This window comes from Lepidothrix coronata, unplaced genomic scaffold, assembly GCF_001604755.1.
Source record: "Lepidothrix coronata isolate B3197 unplaced genomic scaffold, Lepidothrix_coronata-1.0 Scaffold11, whole genome shotgun sequence".
Classification (NCBI taxonomy): domain Eukaryota; kingdom Metazoa; phylum Chordata; class Aves; order Passeriformes; family Pipridae; genus Lepidothrix; species Lepidothrix coronata.
The window spans coordinates 7607553-7613490 of NW_016690191.1; the positions used below are offsets into that span (position 1 = coordinate 7607553).

The 5938-nt window shown below is 38.2% G+C and overlaps 1 long non-coding RNA gene across 1 annotated transcript; it reads left to right on the top strand.

Annotated features, from left to right (window-relative positions):
• The first annotated feature begins 1624 nt into the window (after positions 1-1624).
• Positions 1625-5572, top strand: LOC108492663. The gene is made up of 3 exons (XR_001873187.1): positions 1625-1736; positions 3864-3965; positions 5491-5572. It is a non-coding gene; the product is annotated as an uncharacterized LOC108492663 (long non-coding RNA).
• Positions 5573-5938: the final 366 nt, after the last annotated feature.

Consider the following 5938-nt stretch of genomic DNA (forward strand, 5'->3'; position numbering starts at 1 on the left):
AACAGCACCTTTTCTGATCTTTATATCACCTTGCACTGACCATATTTCCTTCACACAAGAATTCTTCACTGCTTTATCTGGTTTAGAGCTGCTTTGCATCACTGGGCCCAGCTTTAATGGATGGGAGTAAAGCAAGATGATTTTGTTCCAAGCAACTATGCAGGTGACAGCTCATAAAGGAAGGTTTACAAGCAAAGTTTAGTACCATGGGATCTTGAATTTACTGCCTCTAGAAGACTCAATATCAAATATTTTCAGCTGACAATGTTAAAATGTTTCTGATTCACTGTTCATCCTATAAACACAGATTAGAAGGACAAGATTATGTAGTTATGTTTCATAAACATCTGAAGTAGATGTAGCTTCATTGTTGTCAGTGAGGATACTCTGCTTGCACTGATGTATGTGATGTTGTAAGTTTGTTGACATTACATTTGTGTGCATTTTAGGAACTTAGAGGCAGCAGGGAAATCAGACATTTCTGTGTTACATTGCTTTTATTCCCTTCTATGCTTGAAGTAGACCTAGTAGACCTCTTAGACCTGGAGGCTGTTCTCCATGTAACAGGACACTAAATTCCTTTGGCTCATGCACCTCAGTCACTTGGAGGGCTCTTGCAGAAGGTAATAAAATGGTACAGCCAGAACATCCTCCTCTCATTGCCAGGCACAGCCAGCCCTGTGGTTAGAAAGGTTAGGAGAAATGGAAGCTGTAATGTGGTGCTGATTTTAATATGGACTCCAGGAGACTGAACAGATACACAGATTAATAAGCTTGACTTTACTGGGCAAACTGTGAACAACTGAAAAACAACAACAAAAAATAAATTGGTAGGCATGTGGGTAAGAATGCTTGGCAGAGAATTACTGCTGCTTGTGCAGATGTCACACTTCACAAACCCAGTAAGAGTTCCTTGAAGGATTGAATGAGCATGAGGATAAGGGAGATCGACTTGATACTGCTGGTGCCAAAGCTCTGAACACTATATTATTATCAGTAGAGTTACTCTAGAAATGTAACACTCATGACCACTGTGACTAGAAGGTTTAGGAATTTTTACTAATTTTTAGAGCTGTGTTGTACCATCTTAACCAAAGCTGTGGAATCTCTTGAGCTACTAAAATGTCAGTTCCTGGACCTACCATGGATTGCGTGTCAATGGAGCTCTTCCCGCATGCAGAGCCGTGGAACTGAGGAGCCCAACAGAGCAGAGGTTGTAGATCTGGCCTGTCAGTGAGCAGTGTTGAGACACCCCATGTGGTATAACATGATGGACGTCATCCTCAGATCCCACATATGTGCTCTATTTAGCAACCTCACCACGGCCTTGCGTAAGGGCTGCCTCTTAAATCTGAGCCGTATTTATTTTTATGATATCTTGCATAGAGAATGCACGAAATTTTTTTAATAGTTTTCATTAGCAGTTAGAACTGCCAAGATTAGATTCTAGGTTTGAACACCAACAGATGGACTTAATTTTTTCATTCAGATGAAACAACAAACTGTCATCATTTATTGTGTGCTTGATTAATGTGCTTTGGTGTTGTCTTGATAACTCGAAGCAGTGGCTTTTCCTTTCATAATAACACATTTTGTAATATATTTCCTTTTTGTCTCAGATACAGACTTGGCTCTGGTCAGTGGTGCAAATGACACAGTAAACTCAGCAGCACAGGAAGATCCCAATTCTCTTATCACTTGCACGCCAATACTGGAACTCTGGAAAGCAAAATAAGGTACTAAAAACCAGTGACAGAGTTTAGTACAGTGCTAGGTATGATATATTAATTTCTCACAAGAAGAGTGCCAATATACAGAGATATAAACAAGAAATGTCTTTTCTAAATTGATGCACCACAAGATGAATATACATAGGCACATGTTTAATTGAAAACGACCACTGCCTACACAAAGAAGGCAGAACTTTTCTGAGGCCTTGAAAAACAAATCCTGGCCATTTCCATTCAGCCATCCATATGTTGGAACAGCTAAAGCATTGGCTGCTTGAATCTACTGTGTCAGTTTTCATGGGCTTCACAAAATTAAATATTTTTTTGTTTGTTACTCTATTATTTTTTCAATGAATTCTCCTTTTAAAATGAGCAAAATCAGGTAGGCTATGCCTACCTTAGAGAGCCTTCTGCATTCAAAAGTTGGGCAATATGGCTTTGTTGGCAAATTCCCTGGCTGCTTCAGGCATTGATTTTAAACCAGCTCCCCACATACAGTAAGCAATATTCAAGGAAAAGGGGAAGCTTTTGGCAATGTGAAGGTCTCTATGTTGTATTTTTTCGCCAAACAGTCACAATAGAATAGAATACAAGCATTTATGTGCTCTTAGCCAATGTAGGTATGCAGATCAAAGCCAATATTCTAAGCACACTTAGACATGTGTGAGGTTAAAAGACGAAGTAATTTGATCCAATTGCTTCAGGTAGACTGAGGTGCTTTACATGATGTTTCTGATAACTGAAGCTGTATCAAGTTGCTTCCTTGTCTGCTGTAAATATGAAAAAAAAGAGACTGTAGCATTGATCAGGCCCAAAGGAAGCCTGTGAAAAGAGAAAGCTGTATAGAATGTTTCAGCTGCACAGACTAATCGCTAGAAAATGTAGGTTTAGATCAGTTGGAATTCATGCTGCATTTGGCAAACAATTTAGTCATAAAACTGAAACCTCAAACAGTTTTTGAAAGAAATAAAATGTTATTATGTTCTTGAAAAAAATTTTTTTTTAGTATTTGGCATTAGGAGCAACATTTGAAGTGGAGGCTGAGTTTCAGCTTGAGCAAACTTCTTTTACTGGAACCCAAATAATTGTTCTTCTGTAGAAAAGATACTAAGGATACCTTTTTTAGACCTATAAAGAGTTTTATTCTCTTCAATTCACTAGCATCCATCTCCAAAGCAACTAACTTCAGAAATTGTGCTAAAGCAGACCTTTAGGCTGTGAGGGTGGCATTCAAGCACCGTTAAAAAACCCCACCTCAATGATTATATGAAACACTTCACAACTGAGTGCTTCCTAGGAATGCTTTTTTAAATTCAATTTTTAATTGAGTAGAAGAAAGGTTTTTCATATGGAAACTCATTAGGAGGAAAGCCTGAAGGGTCCTCAAGTATGCTTAAACCCAGAACTTGTGGACATTAACAGATACAGACATTAACTAGAGATTATATTCAATCCTTGTTGATATCATATCTGTTGAAAATCATTCTGAGACATGTCATTTTGCAAAAAAAAAAATGAAGAGTCCATGCTATTACCTCACAGAGAACTTGTTTTATTGAGGTTATGGGTTATACCAGATCATATGTACAAACACATTCTCCAGAGTAAAGGCCATTTTGGAAGGAGAGAAGATATTTTATGAAATTTACAGTTAAATTAATAGATTTATATGCTGTTGTTTCTCATAAAATTACTTTGAAATAGAGTAAATACTAGCATAAACTAAGCAATTTATAAACTACTTGTATAATATTAATTAAGGAACCTCAGAGAAACTCTAAGTGTGGCTTGATTATTTTATTCTCCAGTCAGTAATCAAATGCCAGCAAAGAAAACATCACATTGCATTATGTATAATACCAATTTTCCATCAAGGATCATGTAAGTGCATGTACGTAGGTGCTTATGCCCACTATCACCTGAGGTAACCCTTTTTCCTTAGTACCTTACATGGTAGATGTCCTCTTGCTCCTTTCTCCTTCTGTCCTAAAGAAATGGTGGAGCAGGATCCATGGCATTTCCCCTGTACAGGTGTAGTTCAGCAGTCTCTAAATTTTAGTTTTACACTTTTAAGTACTCTGGTATATCCTGTTCAGCCTCGTTGGGTGTTCTTAATTTTTTTTTTTTTAACAGGTGTAATATTTCAGCACTGCTTGGAGCTGCAAAGAAAATGTGATGGTTACAAGAGGAGTGTAGGGAGCTTCACTAGACTCAGCAGCAGCAATATTCAAAATGGTAATAAAATATAAAACATCATTTGTTTTTCCCAGTATATTGTTTGGAGGGATAATACTGCACTTGTGCTGGAGAGTTCATCCACACTTACATGAACTCCTAGTCAAACTACTCATCTATGTAAATTAGCAGGCTCAGCTATATGTCTCTCAAAGTATACATTTGCTCTATGCATGTAGCAGTTTAATCTTTAATACTGTAAACTCTGATACCACACTGATTTTCTTTATGTTCCCTAAGACAGAAACAGCAACAGAGAAAATATTTGGCTTGTGCCCTAATGCATTTATTGCTAGGGGAGAGATATTGTTTATTGACACTAACACATGTACACCTACTTCTATACGTGTACACATATGTACTCACTGCTATATGTGTACATCTTGTCCCTGTTGTTGAAAAATTTTACCATCAGAACCTTTGAAGTAATAATTCTCAGCCTTTAGGTTTCGTGCTCAGTTCAACTGGCTGACGGGCCAAGCTTCATAGGGAGAGATTTGTTATTCAGAGGCAGAAATGAACTTCCTAGGTCAGGGAAGCCCAGTGCCCAGGATGGTGGGTGCAGCAGGACTCAGGCTGGGGTGGGTTGGTGTGCAGCATTCTCTCCTGTGGTATGTTTCTAAACATCCTATTGCAACACCAGTGGTCTGAAAAGTCAACAGTAAAATCATGTGGTAACCGCACCAGTATTGCTAAAGTTAGACAAAAATTTCCACTTTCCATGAGGTTAAAATACTAAGTCTGCTGTCTGCTTTGCATTAGAGAAGTAGTTCCCACCTCTTGCTGTGGAACTCAAGAATTATGTGAGTTTATTTCTGGCAAATAGTGGTAAAGAAATCACACCACTATGAGTGTTTTTAGTTTAATGTGATACTCTACTTTCAAAATTCTGCAGCATCTCATTTCTCTTTGGGATCCATAAAATGGCAGCAATGTGTTATCTTTCCCAACAAGTGAACAGGAAGAATGTGGTACATTTTTCATATAAACACTTCCTTTGAATGTCAGTATTACTAAGTGTCACCCATCACAATTCACATTCTTATTAATGACAGCATTGGAATTTTACTAAAATGGTGTCTCTGAAGACAAGGGGTAACAGTTCAGGAATTATGCTGAGTTCTTCAGTACCTTAATAGGTGACCTCATATTCTGGTATCAGTAGATCAGGGGTTTAACTGCCACATGATATTTTAATCTTAGTGGAAAAGCTTTCCTGTTTTAACTGTGCTGCCATCACTGTTAACTTTTGTGTCCCAGAATACTCTGAGGCACAAGTTAATGGTACCTGGGAGTGTATTAATTATAGTAAATGATGGGAAACTAATGGAAGTCTACCCCCATCCTTCTTTTGGCCCTTTCAAAGGTAGGAATACTTAGAATGGATTTTCCTGTCACACTACATTTTATACAAGTGAGCTATAACCATCATTTATGTAGGCTGATTTTTAAAGCAGTCAAGCAAAATACTGAAGCTCAGTGCAAGAGAAAAGTAAGAACAGATCACTGTATTACTCTGCAACAGGGCCTGAAGAGCACTGTGAAAAACCAGATGGTCTCCAACTGAAAAATAATTGCAAGAAGCAGCAGCAAAGGATTTAAATAAGGTAAGATTACAAGTGCTTTGGAAGGTTCTCCTGTAGATTCCAAGTTGGCATCTCTTCTCAGTCTCAATGTATCTTTACCCCATGCACTGACATGACCCTTTATTCAACCTCAGCTTGGATGACATTTGTGCTACCTTCCAGGAAAGGAATTGTTTTTTGCAGCTCCCTCTCTTATTCATTTTGAGAGAAGGATTAAATACTCCCTCTGACCAAGCATGCAGGCATGCTAAAGTGAAGCCACTTCATGCTCGTGGCCAAAGAAAGAACAAAAATACCCACAATAAGCAAAAGCAGATGGCTCCAGTGGCAGGAAATGAATGAGCCAGACTGCAGGTAAAATGGTTCTCTGAACACATCGGGCGGGGT